The following is an 18,693-nucleotide window of genomic DNA, read 5'->3' on the forward strand; positions in this document are numbered from 1 at the left end:
TTTCTTCACCGAGTGATATTTATTTGTTTAAAATGCACATATTATCTCCGAAAGTTAGAGTTGCGTGCCTTAGGACCTCTGGACTTCTTAAATAGAAAGCCAACATCTTAACCACTAGACTCCTTTAACAGAGATATATAATATTGTAGTTAGACAGAATATCAGTAATTAAGGCGTACGTAGACACTCGGTCCAATCAAGGCATTCTAGTGATCGGGTGCTAATGAGGTGGTCCTTGACTTGGGTCTATAGCGCTTAATTGACGAGACTACACTTGATCGACCGTTATCAGAAGTGGGATTGATGAAAATAGGCCTTTATAATATTACTAGCTGATGCCCGCGACTTCGTACGCGTGGATTTAGGTTTTTAAAAATCCCATGGGAACTCATCAGTTTTCCGGGATAAAAAGTAGCCTATGTCCTTCCCCGGAATATAAGCTAACTCTGTACCAAATTTCATCAAAATCGGTTGAACGGTTCGGCCGTGAAAAGCTAGCAGACAGACAGACAGACAGACACACTTTCGCATTTATAATATTAGTATGGATAGTACAAGCAGCATACCTACTTGAAATAATTAGTATAGGATTCATTTTAAATGTTGTGTAGAATATTGTTGAGTTTGCTTTGGGATTTGTGTGGTGCTGCGTGGTGCGTATTGTTTGCTTGGTGATTGGTTTTTCTGCATGTTTAGCAGTGGGAGAACGGGCGGTGCATGTCACATGCTGCATGTTGCACCTGTTCATAGACTTTCGTATTCAGAGACTAGGGGATTTTGGACGAAAATATGTCACGGAGTTTCTCGAACGCTATTCAGCCAAGTATAAACTAGGACACTTATACTAGAATAGACTCTAGCACATGATAATCGATATTTTCCTGTCTTTGGTCGAAACTACTGATATATTTTGATACCCAATTTATTATTACCTGATTTCGAAAAACCAACAAGATAAATTGAGTTAGAAGTACTTTTGAAAATCCCAATTATTTTTGATTGAGTCGATGTAAATTAAAAGGTATCAAGTTTCAAAATTGTAACCTCGCACGAGTACACTGTTTTCTGCCATGTACTGTACATGGTTGTTGCCATGTAAACACTTGTTTTCCCCATATTTTTATACGCTGCGGAGACGTGGACTTTGCGACTGGTCGAGAAGAAGAAGATTGATGCTCTGGAGATGTGGTGCTGGAGACGAATGCTAGGAGTCTCATGGACCGAATTTCTTACCAACATCTCTATACTCCAAGAACTCGGCATTAAAAAACGACTTTCGTCGATAGTACAGAGTCTCATATTAAAATTCTTCGGACACGTCTCCCGGCGTGAGAGTGACTCCATCGAGCGTCTTGTCGCGCAGGGCAAGGTGGGCAGGACCGACCAAATTAAGTCTGCTGTGGGCGGTCCTTTGCACGAGTGTACCAAGCTGTCGACCAGCAGGGAGAAATGGCGAATGCTCGTGAGGCATATAACATCTGCCCTCAAAGACGTTGCTTCGTGATGACCACGACCGCTCTGCCAAGAGTGATACGACAAAGAAGAAGAAGACTGTACTTGGATTTCATTCCAGAAACCGTCTACGCAAAAGAAAACTGTCCAAACTAGACTTTTATTTTATCGTAACCTAACTTAGAAGCTAGGACATAATTAAAAGGTTAAAAGTCTCTACATCTTCCACGTACCTACTAGTAACTATATACCTAGTTGTTGCTACAGACATTGCTAAGATCAGATTAAAGTTTGTATAATGGGATTCAGATAAAGTGCCGGAGCCGGCTCGGAAACGCAAACAAGCCAATATTTCACGTGTTTTATCTGAACTGAACTTTCGGGACATTCGACGGAGTCGGTTTAGCGACTCCTGTGGAATTCATGTAGGTGGCCACTCTGCACGTTGGCGGAGTTTAACAATGTCGTATTTAAGTGAACTAATAAAGCAACTTTTAACTGAGTATTATGGGCAAGTTTTGATAAGCACGTGTGTAGTGGAGGCGCGCATGTGTTAGTGAGCACGCATGCGTGCGGCGGGCGGTGACGTCACGATCCGTCGCCGCGTCGCGACGCGTCAGTCGTGCCTCAGCCGGCCGCGCACGAGCCCGCACACACGCGTCGCCGAGCGCCGAGCCGCGTAAACAATAATAAAAACACGCCACAATGTACCCTCGCCACTTATGATAAACCGGCCGCGTGGTTACGACATTTTGGTGTATTTAGTTCGCATTTTGATGTATTCATTTTAATCGTCGATAGTGTTTGTGTCACACCGGTTGATAAATAAAAAAAACGTGTCTTTTTAGTGCCATTTTTTCTATAACATAACTAGTTTTAGATACGATATCTTGCCAGTACAAAGTTTAATATTCCATTGCCTTCTCGCCTCTAAATAGTTGATAGGGAAGCTTCGTGTACAGTGTTAGGTGCGCTAGTTAGATCTCTTAGGACATAAGTTGATATAATAATTTTAAACAGTTTTATATAAAAAAATATCACCGATGTCTCTGATTTGCGGAGGTGAGTGTACTCGTCAAAATTCACCTTGCCGTGAGAAATCCGCCGTATGCCTAAAATTAACAAATTTCCCGCAAGTCGTTGATAATCATTTCATTTTTCAGTCAAACCAAACGTCGTTAGCCCCTTGTAATTTAAAACGTTCCGTTCAACCACCAAATAAATCGTGAGGGACGTAGGTACATAATCATGCAGCCTAAGCCGTAAATGCCACATCATATTTTACGCTGACACCATCATATTTTATACTCCGAGCATATTACTTCAACCGAATTATATTACATCAACTGGATGACATACCTGAAATTAAGTATATCGTAGTCTAAAGAAAGGTCACGATGGATTAGGAACCAAAAATGCTTACTTTTGAAACCACTTATAACAAAATTTAGAAACACAACATTTTGTCCTATCAGAAAATGTGCTGTAAAAAACTAACAACACATTAAATATCAGATTTAATTAGAGAAACAAGAAAAACATTTCTTAAAATAACCTTTGAAATGTCAAAAGCAATCTGCAGTGTGTGAAATGTGAGATGCTTAATGGTAGAAACACACTGAAGACGCCTTTTGACGCCTATTATTTTTTTATATGATATAATATTACCGATGGCGGTGGATTTTTGAGAATACAAACAAAGTTACAAGGATTTGATTTGAGTCAATACGCGTTACGCCGCGTATGTTTAGGTATCGTCAATGTGTTTTGACCTTGTACGCAACAGTATTTCGAGGATCGAGTTGATTTTTAGGATCCTTACATACCCGAAGGGTGCCAATGGGACCCTATTACTGAGCGTGCACTGTCCATCCATGTGTTTGTATGTCTGTCTGTCAGCGGGCTGCAACTCATTAACCGTGATAGGTAGAGAGTTGAATTTTTCTATCATATCCTTCTTGAAACCAAGTTTTGAACGCATAACTACTAATAGGGTTTTTGCCTGTTATCAAATATATATATATATAAGGAAAAGGTGACTGACTGACTGACTGACTGACTGACGACTGACTGATCTATCAACGCACAGCTCAAACAACTGGACGGATCGGGCTGAAATTCGGCATGCAGATAGCTATTATGACGTAGGCATCCGCTAAGAAAGGATTTTTGAAAATTCAACTCCTAAGGGGGTGAAATAGGGGTTTGAAATTTTGTAGTCCACGCGGACGAAGTCGCGAGCATAAGCTAGTCAAAAATAAATTATTTCTCAGTAAGTAATTACTAAATAGAGGGTCTTCCAAAATTCGCAAAATCCACGTCCTTTGTTAGTTTTAATTAATGTAATAACCATTTTAAATTATTATCGATTAAACTAAAAAAAACACGTCAAATGATTGTGACGTCACATGCCGGGATTTCATAGAATCTCGCATAGGTACTAAGCGCGCGTTTTAGTGTTTGATAAAAAGTTACTGATTTAACTAGTTGTCAAATACCGAATTGATTTATGTGGGTGTGATTTACAATTGATTTTGAATCGATACATACGCACCGGTGTCGCGCGTTTGAATCGATACAAACGCGATGTTAACGCGCGTGAGTATCGATACAAACGATAACAAACTGCTCTGTAGGACAAAAGTCGACTTACGTTTCCACAACGTGCTGTACACAGGCCCTTAAATCCACGTGGATGAAGTTGCGGAAGAAGCTAATATCTCACGGAATTATAAAAACCGCAACCTGTACATTATCCAGAAATCTGTTAGAGCGTAAAAGTTAATCAGCGCACACTGGAATAACTTTTTCAATAGTAATCAATTTGAATTTTAAATGAGCGCACAATATGAAAGTTTCTAAATTTATTCGCTCTGTTTAGCTTGCCTTTGAAAGAGATCTTTTTCAATTACCAACGGTGCCAAATAAAGCTTTTTATATTCTGTATGTCGTCTTACAAGTTCACTGGCTTCTGAAACTCTTAGGGTTCATCCAAACGTGCGTAATTTTTTGAGTTGTGAGTCACGTAATTTATGCTGTATTCGGTTTCATACAAAAGTTCTGTTTGTGCCACACAGCGACGCAAAATGAGTTGTCTAAGACAATGAGTTGTTGATTATGCGACTCATTTTACGCAATTTACGTGACTCACAACTTAAAAAAAATACTTCACCAAAATCTTGGTGTACTATGGCCGAAGTTTTTGGTCATAGTATTCGGTTGGTATGACACACATTTTGTTAAAAACGCGCCGAAAAATACGTGACGGAACTTACGTAGCATCTTTTTCTACGCGCTACATGACGTAGCATGACAGCAATGTACCGATAGCTTCGCGTATCAAACTTTAGGTCGTATATTTAACGCGTTTTGACGTGTCACTTGCTATGTAAAATTATCTTACAAATCCCACAACGTGACAATCAAAAATGATACCCAGTTTGAATAAATTATTTGATTTTGGTTTTGAAATACATTGAATGCATTCTAGTCAAACTAATCGCCTGACGGAAGGTACGCTGATTTTCTTAAATCCAGGGAATATGTCATAAGTAAACCGATAAAGTGCGAGTCGGGCTCACACACGAAGAGTTTTTTTTGCTGTCATAACGGTAAAAAACACATCCTGTGAGTACAACTCTATCTATTACGCAAATACCAACCTGGCGCCTTCACGCGATTCGGCCCATATAACCGTAAGGTTGGTGGGGCCATGGGAAGTGCAGGGTTGTGTCTACCTATTACAATTCATGATATACATACCGCTGATAGACAGACGGATGGACTACTGAATCTAAAAATCATTGCGAGCACATTCAACTGAACTTTCAGCGACGGAATTTACGCAGATATGTCGCAACCCTTATGTTTAGATTTCACACTGTGACTGGCAGCTTTGGGCGACAGAGCTCGTTTAATTTAAAAGGGCAAAGTGTACTCTTTGTTTCAAAATAGCTTATTCTCTCGTTTTTTTATCAAATCTATTATGTTAAATATTTTGTAAAACAAATAACCCAATGACATTGCCATATTATTTTGATGACATTTAATATAAACCGGTCTAGTGCGAATCCGACTCACACTTGACATGAAGGGTTCCGTACCATCGTCCAAGAAATAACACTTTACAATTATTGTTTGGGATTTTTCCCTTTACCTACTTGTGCTATAAGACATTGCTACCTGCATTTCATGATTTTAGGTCAATGGAAATATAGGTTTTGATTCCCTTGACAGATCTTGACAGACATGACAGAGAGACCAACAGACAAAGTACGAAGTAATCCTTGGGTGCCTTTTTCCAACCTAACCATTAGAGGAAAACCTTGAAATACATAAATATATATTATTTATACCAGAGTGAACGACGCAAAAAAGATAATTGACATCAGGTAATTGAGTTGTCACAAACTTAGAAAACTTTTGTGATACCAAAAAGAATAACTGATTATCTGAATGATTATTTATTAGCCTTATCGAGCATCATCATTATCAACCCATCACCGGCTCACTACTGAGAACGGGTCTCCTCTCAGAATGAGAACGCTTTGGCCATATAGTTTACCACGCTGGCCAAGTGCAGATTGGCAAACTTCACACATCTTTGATATCATTATGGAGAACTTTCAGGCATGCAGGTTTCCTCCCGATGTTTTCCTTCACCGTTAAATCAAGTGATTTTAATTACTATTTAAAACGCACATCGCTCTGAAAAGTAGAAGCGCGGGCCCGGGATCGAACCCCTAACCTCCGATTAGGAGGCGGACGTCCTAACCACTAGGCTGTCACAGCTTCTCAATAAATAAAACTTATGGCTAGCATAATTTAATAACTAAACAAAAGTCATGGCCGCGTGGAATGGTGCCAAAAACACTGGCTGCCTTTCCACGCTGAACAACCAGGGATCCTTTGCGAAATTAATTTAAAAGTGACTAGCTTATGCTCGCGACTTCATCCGCGCGGACTACACAAATTTCAAACCCCTATTTCACCCCCTTAGGGGTTAAATTTTCAAAAATCCTTTCTTAGCGAATGCCTACGTCATAATAGCTATCTGCATGCCAAATTTCAGCCCGATTCGTCCAGTTTGAGCTCTGCGTTGATAGATCAGTCAGTCAGTCAGTCAGCTTTTCATTTTTAGAAGATTACTTAATATGGATATGGATAAGTGTAAATGAGAAAGTATAGATAAATAGTTTCACAGTATTTAATATACCGCGATATTTATGACAAGAATTGTTATACGTTAGTTGGGATTTTTATAAAGTTAGTCAGTCAGTCACTTTTTCCTTTTATATATTTAGATGAAAAGAAATTTGATTTGATATTCGACTTATTATAGCAGATTTTAAACAGTTATGTATAGTAGTGAACGAACTTAACCTAGCGTGAAGTGCACAGAATATGTCGTTAAAATTTTAGGATGTAGCGGAAAGTACGTCGTTAAGTTAATGTCATTGAATTAATTTAGCGAAGCTTACGGGATGATGCCGAGAGTTGATAGCTTTGCTGATATTTTGATTTATTTACCCCTAATAGTAAGGTACTGCACTAAAATAGGGGGTTGAAATTTGTGTAGTCCTCGCGGCCGAAGTTGCGGATATAAGATAGTTTTGAATATGAAAATCTACCTTTATACTACGCAAATGAAGAGACAAATCCATAAAATTAATAATTTCAAATCCTGCATTTTCAATATATTGTGTTGTAATGATATTACGGAACCCACTCAAAGCGCCAGTCCAGCTCGCACATGACCATCTTGTTCATAAAATATTACTATGACTAGCTTATTCCCGCGACTTCTTCCGCGTGGATTTCACAAATTTCGAACCTCTATTTTACCCCTTTAGGGGTTGAATTTTCAAAAATCCTTTCCTAGCGTCATAATAACTACTTGCACCTCCAATGTCAGCCCGATCCGTCCAGTAGTTTGAGCTGTGCGTTGATAGATCAGTCAGTCAATCAGTCAGTCAATCAGTCAGTCAGTCACTTTTTCCTTTTATATATACAAACAAATGACGGAACAAATCCGAAAATCAATAACTTCAAATCCCGCATTGGCAACATGTATTGTAATGATACGGAACCCATCCAAAGCGCGAGTCCTACTCGCAAATGACCATCTTGTCTAAAAAATATAACTACGACATTAATGTCACAACACAAGACATGGGAATGAAAATAATTGGTTTCCTGGAACATTTTTAAATGTCAGACCTCTACGTCACCACTAAGAACAGTACCCGTAGTAAAAGATTTTACGTCTCACTAAACCAAACCAAATTCGAGAGTCGAAATACTTCCGCGTTACAGTAAAATGGACCTAAACAGCCTTGAATTGAAGTCAAATATTCAATGCCACTGATTTTAATTTCGCAATGTTTCCGCTTGGAGCGCTGGCTGTAGAAGTGTAGACAAACTTGAGCTTTAAAACAAGGCGTTTAAGATCCAGTTTACTGTAACGCGGAAGTATTTCGACTCTCGAATTTGGTTTGGTTTGGTGAGACGTAAAATCTTGTACTACGGGTACAGAGCGATATATCTAAAACTGGAACCGTCCGTTCTGTCTGCAATATAATACTAGACATCAAGGTGACCTCGTTACTATTAGTGATTCTTTTGAAGAAATCAACATTATTATTTACCAGCTGATGCCCGCGACTTCAGCGAAAGCTGTTTAGTCTATTAATAATAATAATCATCATCAAACCATTGCCGGCTCACTGCAGAGTACCAGCTCTTATCAGAACGAGAAGAGCTATAGTCTATCATGCTGGCCAAGTGCAGATTGGTAGAATATATTATATATATTCCTTTTATATATTTAAATATATACCTTCACTAGCTGATGCCCGCGACTTCGTCCGCGTGGATTTAGGTTTTTAAAAATCCCGTGGGAACTCTTTGATTTTCCGGAATAAAATAAAAAGTAGCCTATGTAATTCTCCAGGTCTTTATCTATACCTAACCATGCAAAAAATCTGCTCAATCCGTTGCACCGTTGCGACGTGATTGAAGAACAAACCAACAAACCAATAAACCAACAAACCAACAAACAAACAAACACACTTTCGCATTTATAACAAGGGTACTGATCTCTATCCTAAGATTATACAAAACTCCAGTGTTATAAAACGTTTGGAATACGAGCGTCTAAATAACTATGAAAAAAAGCTTCGATTTGACTGTAAATTGATCACTTGAAAAGAGTAACCGCCGAGTTTCTTGCTAGTTCTTCTCGGTAGGAACGGTATTCCGAACCAGTGGACAGTCCAAAATAATTATGATTTTTCACATTTTTTACTAAAAATGTTTTAAACATTGGCCGATAGAAAAGAGCTTTTATATTGAACACTGAAAATCTGTGACAAAAAGTATAATGCAATATTAGCCACTCGTATCATCCGAATTCTTGGCTCGGGCCACGACGTTTATACTTGCAGATAACTGCACTAATAGCCGGAAGTACATCTGGTAGGACTGGCAACTCACAAAAGAGTTACATTCTACTTTCCGAGCTATTTCATGTCTTTCTTACCTAACTCAATTGTGACTGTTCTGAAAAATGCGCTTTTGTATTCTGTTCTTATTATAAGTTATATTTTTAACTTGTTAATTCTCTGTACCTATATAAATATAAAAAAGGAGACAGACTGACTGATTGATTGATCTATCAACGCACAGCTTAAACTACTGGGTGGATTGGGCTGAGAAATACACACTTTAAAAATTCATCTCTCTATTTATTATGGTTTACGAAATAAGAGAGACAGACGGATGGACGGACAGCAGAAATGTTGTTCGTTGGTACGCGCATCCCTTGAGAACGGCTGGAGAAAAATTGGAAAAATAGATGTTTTTTAAATCATGAAAAACTGAACGTATTTTTCTTTTCTATGGGATTTCTTATGAACTCAGGGCCATATCTGACGATTCAAACAATGGATTTGGGTAATACTTTTTAGTTTTGTTCAAGTTCTAAGAAAATAAAGAAAGAAAACTTTTTTATTTGATCACTATATTACAATTAACCCTACAATAAACCTTAAAACTAATTTAATTAGTCTACATCTACTTATAGGTAAAAATATACTAAATAAAGTATATGGTGTGATCAAATATAGGTTAGAAATAATAAATAAATAATTCATAGAAAAGTTATCAAAAAAAATGGGAGAGTAGGGAATATTACGCAAATCTAATTGCAAGGGGACTTGCAATTAGACTTGCCGAAAATTTAGATTAGCTACTTCATAAAAAATGTTAGCTGGAGTTCCAAAATCAGATCAAAGCTTAATCTTACTACCTATGTACAATGAATCAACATACATATGAACTGGTGTGAACATGCGGTTACGTACGAAAATTTCAAGCCGGGAAATTCAAAAGTAGGTCATAATAATTAATAAGACTTTGCTCTTTTTACAGCGAGTGAATGAAACCATGTTAAAACGGCACGGCGTTTCTCACGGCAAGGATTTTAGAATCTAAAAGAATGCGTAGAAATTAGGCCTTCTTTACAGTTTAAGACATTTCTTATATGAATAGTTTATTTTTCTTCACAGTACGCGGCAGATAGTAATGTTTTTTTTTTTTTTTTTTTTTTTTTTTTTTTTTTTTTTTTTTTTTTTTTTTTTTTTTAAAAAGAATATTAGTCATGTTAAATGACTAATATTCCCCTTTCCTCTCCAATTAAGCGTCAGGCTTGTGCTAGGAGTAGGTACGACAATAGTGCAACGGGCGGGGTTTGAACCGTCGACCTCTCGGTTTTCAGTCCACTCCTATACCGGTTCAGCTATTGAGGCTCTAAATGTACATTGAACTTTAGAAGGAGTTAGCAGATTTGTAGAGCATTGTGGCTGATTCCGTTGTACACAATCTCTAAACTAAACTAAAATGACACGTCTAAATCTATTGCTATCCCTTTCATAATGTTGCTTGAGGAAAAGGATAGCACTAGATTTAGACCTGTTAATTTAGTTTAGTTTAGAGACAGCGTACAAGAGAATCGGCCCCATTGTCTCTACTGAGACCGACAAACCGTCATATAGGTATGAGTGACAGAGACAACGCTCTACAAAGCCAAAATGCCGTAAGGCCGATGTACATTACTTTCTGCCGCGTACCGTAGCTTACATATAAGGTTGACAAATCACATGTAAATTCTTGTACTAAATCGTAAGCAATGCGCATGTTTTGAAGCCGATTTTCACTTTTACCACGGTTTATTGTTAATTCGAGCTAAATATATACTAAGCGCCGTACATGACACGTCGCTTAGTATGTTTTTGCAATATGTATTTTTTTCTTTAAAGTAAGTTGAAGAAAAATAGACTACTTATACAATGTGAAATGAAATGTTTTTTGATAAAAAAAATGAGATGACCTTAATATAATTTTCTTCAGCACGTTTTTCTATTTCAGCCAATTAGGATATAATAATTATAGCCATATATACTACAGCGGACGGTAATAGTCTAAGGTACAGATCAAGCAGCAAAGGCAAACGAAGGCAATTATTGTGGGTGATGGACACCGACCGCCTTATTACACGTTTATCTATCTATATTCTATATACCCTTTGAACTTCTTGAACCCTTGAACCCTTTGAACCCTTTCTACTTTGAATTTTATATATATATATATATATATATATATATATATATATATATATATAATTCAAAGTCTTGACTGACTGACTGACTGACATATATATCAACGCACAGCCTAAACCGTGGTCCTAGAGACATGAAATTTTGAGGGTGTGATCTTTGTAAAGAGTAGGTAGGTATCCACTAAGAAAGGATTTTTTGAAATTCTACCCCTACGTGGGTTAAATGGGGGATGGAAGTTTGTATAAAAGTCCGTCATTTTTGAAATTACATTGACGAAAATTGGTATTTAAGCTTTCGGTTCAAAATACAAAAATACGCATTTCACGATTTTTGGAAATTCTACTACCAAGGGGGACAAATAGGGGATGAAAGTTTGTATGAAAGTCCGTTATTTTTCAAGTTATTTGCATGAAAATTGGTATTTGGGTTTTCGGTAACAGATGAAGAAATATGCATTTCAGGATTTTTGGAAATTGAACCCCCACCTCGATTTTTTAAACTCCACCCGAGCGAAGCCGGGGCGGGTCAGCTAGTTAATTTTTATTACATGTCTAAGCACATCTTGAGATAATATGTAGGGCTACTTACGTTTTCCTATACCGTAACCCGTTGTTCTGTTTATATGGTAAATAATAATTACCCTAACGTCAAAACTTGTAGTTTCAAGGGAGCAAAATTATGTTTTAATAACAGTGTAAGCGTCGTTTTAGTTATGATTTACAACTTTAGCTAGTACTTTAGTTGTAGAACAGTTATATGGACGCTATGCTACGCTGGATACGACTTAATTGAAAAACTATTTCTAAGTTAAATATTGAATCCGAGATTAAAAATAAAATATTCAAAATTGAAACTTTTTGATTGCTCTGAACTTTGTTATCATAGATTATCTCAACTCATCGCTAGCCCAGTACTAAGCTCGTGTTTCCTCTCAGAATGAGAAAGTTTTTAACCCATAGTCCACCACGCTAGCCAAAAAATTCAAAATTCAAACTTTTCGACTGCTTTTAACTTTTCGTCTATCATGTCAACCCATCGCCAGCCCAGTATTGGGCACGGATGTCCTCTCGGAAAGAATGGTTTTTTTTTTTTTTTTTTTTTTTTTAATTCGTATAAACTTTTTACAAGTGCTTACGAATAGTCGGATGCATCTACCACTGGTTCGGAATGCCTTTCCTGCCGAGAAGAACCAGCAAGAAACTCGGCGGTTGCTCTTTTCAAATATTTGATATAGGTACAAAATTATGCCAGTCTAGTTTAGGTAACAGTCCACCACGCTCGTCAAGTGCGAATTAGCAGACTTTCCACCTTTGAGAATATTATGTAGTAGGTATTCTCAAGAAGAATTCCGTGTGTTTCGTTCGTTTCGGGCCAAATTGGGAACTCAAAAGTCGTTCACCCAACCAATCAACGACTAAAGTCAACGTTGTGTATCAATCGCTATCGATTGATATGCGTTGTCACAACTAGGCCTCACATCCCTCTAGGCTGGCTACTACAAAATAATTCAGCGTTCGATACGCCTATTGAGTCTCTCAGTGGACATGTAATTTAGTTGTTCACCGGGTAGTGTCCCGCAAATAACCGCGTTTCAGTGTCCATGCTATCACTATATGTCTATCAATGAGATGTGTGCTTAGTCTTTGTTTTAGTAATAACTAGTATAGTTACAGTCTGTGTTAGTATAGTCATTAATAAGTATAGTTGTTAGTTAGTGATTTTTTATTTTATTAATTTTTTATGTTTCCGTGTGTTTCATTAGTTTAGTTATCATTAGTTTATAATCCGTGGCGTCACCCGGTTCAGGGTACCAGCTGAAAATCAGCGCTGTATGTCCTTGTGCAACAAGGCATACAGCATAATGCTGAGCTGGGACCCTTTTTTCGGGTTGTGCCACACAATATAACAGTTTGTTCCGGCGCTTCTTTTGCTTGTTCTCAGGTGGAAGAAGCGCCGGAACAACCAGCTCTTAGCTTTAAGTTGTGATGTGTGGCATAATTTGTATTAATAAACGTCTTTTCTTTCTTTCTTTTCTTTCTTTCATTCAGTGCATATGAGGCCATTGCAGTTGATCACCCGTTGATCACTCATCAGTAAATTTTTTTTTAAAGAATATTGGCCATGTTAAATGACTTATATTCTCCTTTCCTCTCCAATTAGAGCCTCAATAGCTCAACCGGTATAGGAGTGGACTGAAAACCGAAAGGTCGACGGTTCAAATCCCGCCCGTTGCACTATTGTCGTACCTACTCCTAGCACAAGCCTGACGCTTAATTGGAGAGGAAAGGGGAATATTAGTCATTTAATATGGCTAATATTCTTAAAAAAAAAAAAAAAAAAATTAAGCGTCAAGCTTGTGCTAGTAGTAGGACAATAGTGCAACGGGTGAGGTTTGAACCGTCGACCTTTCGGTTTCCAGTCCACTCCTATACCTACTCGTTGTGCTATTGAGGCTCCTTAGGAGTGGGACAGTTTTTTTATTGAACGTTTTGGACAACTAAGGCTCAAGTTACACTATTGCGGAACGGAATGGACCGGAAGCGTCAATTTCGTCCATTCGCGCGAGAAGGCGCCCGAATTCTCGCGAATGCTCACGAATTCTCGTGTCTGTCCCTGGAGACTATGTTTCGTCAACGCTTGACGCCGCACTGCGACTCTGCCTGTCTCGTACTAAGGATTAGTACGAGATTTTATGTCTCACCAAAGTTGATAGTATTCGAGTGTCGAAAACCTTCCGCATTATAGTAAACTGGATCTTAACTGCCTTGTTTTAAAGCTCAAGTTTTGTCTACATATCTACAGCCAGCACTCCAAGCGGAAACGTTGCGAAATTAAAATCAATGGCAATTTTTGACTTCAATTCTAGGCTCTTTAGATCCATTTTACTTTGACGGTATTGTGTTTCGACTTCTAGCAACTTTTGGTGAGACGTAAAATCTAATACTAAGCGTACTGATGTAAATCTTCGCCTCCCACGATATTTGATGTAATATGTACTCCTACGCGACTGCAACAGTTTCGTGTGTGTGCACGTATGATTCACGTCATGAACGCTCCGCATCGCGTACCGCAACCCGCGTTCTAGATGCGCAGGTGTGACTATAGCTTAAGAATTACGTGCTGAAGAGAATTAATTACGTATTCTTTAAGAATTCATTCACATGAAGTGTGTCTGTATGAATTATAGTTGTAAAATGAATTGTGTTTATATTTCCAGAGCCGGGCGGCCCCCTAATGTCTGAGCCGCTCTTGAGTTTATATAAGTCACCCCTATCAGGTATTGTATTTAAAATAGACTTTACTAAATAATTATAAGTTCAGTGAAATTATTTTAATCGTTTTTACTTTATTTTGATAGAGAAGACCTACTCAATACTAAAATAATTTTACAAATTCTAGTACCAAAGGAAAGCCCAGTTTGAATATCCACCATACCTTTTTTTGTTTTTTTAATAGATATAGCGAGCAAACGAGCAGGCGGGTCACCTGATGTTAAGTGATTACCGCCGCCCATGAACATTTGCAGCACCAGAGGAACCGCCGCGCCGATGCGTTGCCGGCCTTTTAGGAATTTCTACCTATACCTATTTTGTTCTCAGCATATTTCTACTGTTTGTCAATAAAGCTGAGTTTAAATTGCTGCCAAATAGATTATTCAGGACCAAGCTTTTTTTATTTATAAAAAAAAGTACAAGTACAGTTATGAGTGTTATAAGTCCCGCAAATTGCTAATGCGCGTGGCCGCCATTTTAGTGACGTCAGCACTAGACTGAAGTTTCGAGCTTATGGTATATTTTTATTTAAATATACGTCAAATGACGACAAAATGGCCTTATTTCGATGTTAATGAGACATGGTTCCAGCGCAAGAGCAATTTGCGGGACTTATATAAATGTTTGTAACATTTCACATGAATACGGATGAAAACCAGAAATAATAAAGTCAGCGAAAAAACCGGCCAAGTGCGAGTCAGGCTCGCGCAATGAGGGTTCCGTACTACAGTCGTATTTTTTCGACATTTTGCACGATAATTCAAAAATTATGATGCATAAAAATAAACAAAAATCTGTTTTAGAATGTACAGGTGAAGACCTTTCATATGATATCCCACTTGATATAGTTATCTCACTTCGAAAGTTGAAAATACTAATTATTATTTTATGACCACAATTTAATTTTTTTTGTGTGATCTAACCCTAATTTCACGGTTTTCAGATTTTCCCCTAATGTTAGCTATAAGATGTACCTAGCTGCCAAATTTCATGATTCTAGGTCAACGGGAAGTACCCTGTAGGTTTCTTAACAGACAGATGGACAGACAGACAGACAGACAACAAAGTGATCCTATAAAAAAAATTGTAAAAAAAACAACATACCTACTCTCAAATTGTCAACTTCCTTCGTCCGACGTTTCACATTTTAAAATTGCATCGCTCCACATTTAATTTATAATTTAAAACCGTTCTTTATAAATCGACATAAAATTGGCGAGCGAGAATGAAAAGCGTCAAAAGCACCATTGAAAACACTCGGCGAGTTGTCATCACAATAATTACTTCATCTGCGAATAAAGAGAGATGAAAAATGAGATAGGCACCATACATTAATATCTGCTAAAACATCAAAGGGGAGATTTAAAAATAATCTTCGCGGATTTATCCATATAATTAAAAGTCGAATGAATGGCGCGACATATTCTCGCGTCTTTACTCGCACTAGACGTTCAGCATGCGACAAATAATTTATTTCTTTATTTACACGCTACGACTATTTATAAACGTCATTTAACATTATTATTTTGTCATTGGTACGACGTTTGTAAATAATTTTGGACACGACGACATTTTTTCGCGCCTTTGGCGTGCGCACGGATGCGCTCAGCAATTTAAGCTTACGTAATGACCACGACGAGCTAGAAGGTTTAGATTTCCATAATATCCAGGCAATACGGAAATCACAATACTTTTTAGGTGTTTGATATATAACGTCTTTGAGTTTTATTATACACCACAAAATTTCTTTCTGGGCCATAATTTGACTGTAAAAGTATAAATAAATAATAATAATAAATAATAAATGGCACTTACTTTACTTTTAATTTAAGTTAAAAGTATCTACTTTTAACTTAAATTAAAAATTAACTTAAGTTAGTATGAATGAAAAATAATTATTTCATAAAAAAATGTCAGCTCTAGCCTTTACCAGAGTCCAGTATAAGTTTTCAAGTTAAAAACGTGAGACTTAAGTTTTTTTTTAATGTGTCTTTGTAGGGACATGTCAAATTAATTGTTAGATATACATCAACGCATACATAATATGTCACGTTAGCAAACTTGTTAGTAATCACCTTAGGCTACGCCATCTCAGTTGGCAAACAGAACCTTTATATTAAATCGATTGAAGAGAGCTCAGAGTCACTCAGCGGGTGATAGAGAGAGCTATGCTCGGAGTTTCTCTGCGTGATCAAATCAGAAATGAGGAAATCCGTAGGAGAACTAGAGTAACCGACATAGCTCAACGGGTTACGAAGCTGAAGTGGCAATGGGCAGGGCACATAGTTCTTAAAACCGATAGACGTTGAGGTCTCAAGGTGTTGGAATAGCGACCTAGCACCGGAAAACGCAGCGTTGGAAGACCCGCCACAAGGTGGACGGACGACATCAGACGAGTCGCAGGGAGCCGCTGGATTCAGGCGGCGCAAGACCGTGGTGTGTGGAAGTCTCTACAAGAGACCTATATCCAGCAGTGGACGTTTATCGGTTGATAATGATATTGAATCGATATCGTATCGTAACTTATAACACACATCTTCGGCGTAGGCATGTAATGTATGCACGTTAATACACACGTACGTTCGTAACTCATTTCCTTAACGATGCGAGAGAGGAGAAATTCGGGGGGGAATTTTATGTAACATTTTATGACACGGGTCGAATGGTTTTTGGTTCGGCGCGTTTATTGGATGTAATACGTTGATTTTTTTTGCGTTAGGCGTTTTTTATTACGAGTAGGTTGAATGCGGCATGTACCTACTCTACGTGAATTATGGGAATTGCTTGTGTGACTAATTTTATTGCGGGAAAATACGAGTGTTTATGTAATAATTTTATTGAGTGACGTGCACCTAATCTAATGTATATTATCTCTATATATAAAAATGAATCTCTAAATGTGTTGCTGATCGCAAATCTCGGGAACAGCTGAACCGATTTCGTACGAGGATGTTTCTTACGGAGAGAAAAAATTAAAAAATTTGAATCGACTGGGCAGCTAGTAGACCATAAAAGTGGTTGAGATAATTTTAATGAATGTAAAATTATTGAAAGTTTAACAAAAATCTTTTCATCCTTTCTAGGCATGAGTAACATAGATTTTTTACTTTATTTATTAACTATCTGATGCCCGCGACTACGTCCGCGTGGAATTTGGTTTTTAAAAATCCCCTAGAAACTCTTTGTTTTTCCGGGATAAAAAGTAGCCTATGTCACTCTCCAGGTCTTTATCTAAACCCATACAAAAAATCATGTTAATACGTTGCACCGTTGCGACGTGATTGGAGGACAAACCAACAAACCAACAAGCCAACAAACCAATAAACCAACAAACAAACAAACACACTTTCGCATTTATAATAAGGGTACTGATCACTAGCTGATGCCCGCGACTTCGGACTGACTGATCTATCAACTCACAGCTGAAACTACTGGACGTATCGGGCTTAAGGCATACAGATAGCTATTAATTAATTTTTGAAAATTTAAACTATGGTGGTAAAATAGGGAAATTAATTTTTGTAGTCTACGTGGACGAAATTGCGGTCTTAAGCTAGTGATTCTATAAAAACAAGCCGACAAATAAAGAACATATTGTATTTGAATTCAAGCTCGATACAACATTTTTCAAATATGGTCGTACTCTTCTCAGTTGGAACGCATAGCATGGCCCTTTGACCTTTGACACGATGTGTTTGTGTAGGCGGTAATCTTGCCTCCATACTCATCTCTCATCTTCATTTATGGTCTAAGATCCCGCTATAGAACGACCTTCATCGAGCTGGTTAATGGATGAAACGTATTTTATATTCAATTTAATATGTCAATAAATATATTGCATATGGGTTGCCTAAAAAATTTAGTCCAGTATATTATGAGTAAATAATAATTTAATTTTTTTTTAATCATATCACCGGTTTGTTTAATTGACAAATTCCACTCCAATCGAAAGTAAAAAGCCCATAGAATATGCAAACGTTATTTTTTTCCCCCGGGTAGGCAGGTATAAACAGGTAAATCGATACTAGTAACTTGCACCGCGTTAATAAATAAAAGTTAAATGAAAATAAACATTATTTCATTAACCTAACGTTTGCATATTCTATGGGCTTATATATACTTTCGATTGGTATGGAATTTGTGAAATGATTGAAAAAATATTTTTTATTATTATTAATTAATCATCCTGGACTGAAATTTTTTAGGCAACCCATATGCAATATATTTATTGACATATTAAATTGAATATAAGGTGAAGGTCGTTCTATAGCGAGATCCCATACTATTAAGGCTATTGCGATTCACGACCTAGTCGGCCCCCGCTGCCTTGCTTAAATGGAAAAAATCCCCTG

At 37.5% G+C, this 18,693-nt stretch overlaps 1 long non-coding RNA gene across 1 annotated transcript in view; it reads left to right on the plus strand.

Moving 5' to 3' along the window:
* The first annotated feature begins 2,096 nt into the window (after positions 1 to 2,096).
* LOC138402685 (uncharacterized) overlaps positions 2,097 to 18,693 on the plus strand; it is a 93,657-nt gene continuing 77,060 nt past the window's right edge. The window contains exons 1-2 of the long non-coding RNA XR_011237038.1: positions 2,097 to 2,514; positions 14,287 to 14,346. This is a non-coding gene — a long non-coding RNA (uncharacterized lncRNA). The remainder of the gene's footprint in view (positions 2,515 to 14,286; positions 14,347 to 18,693) is intronic.

This window comes from Maniola hyperantus, chromosome 8, assembly GCF_902806685.2.
Source record: "Maniola hyperantus chromosome 8, iAphHyp1.2, whole genome shotgun sequence".
NCBI classification, from domain to species: Eukaryota; Metazoa; Arthropoda; class Insecta; order Lepidoptera; family Nymphalidae; genus Maniola; species Maniola hyperantus.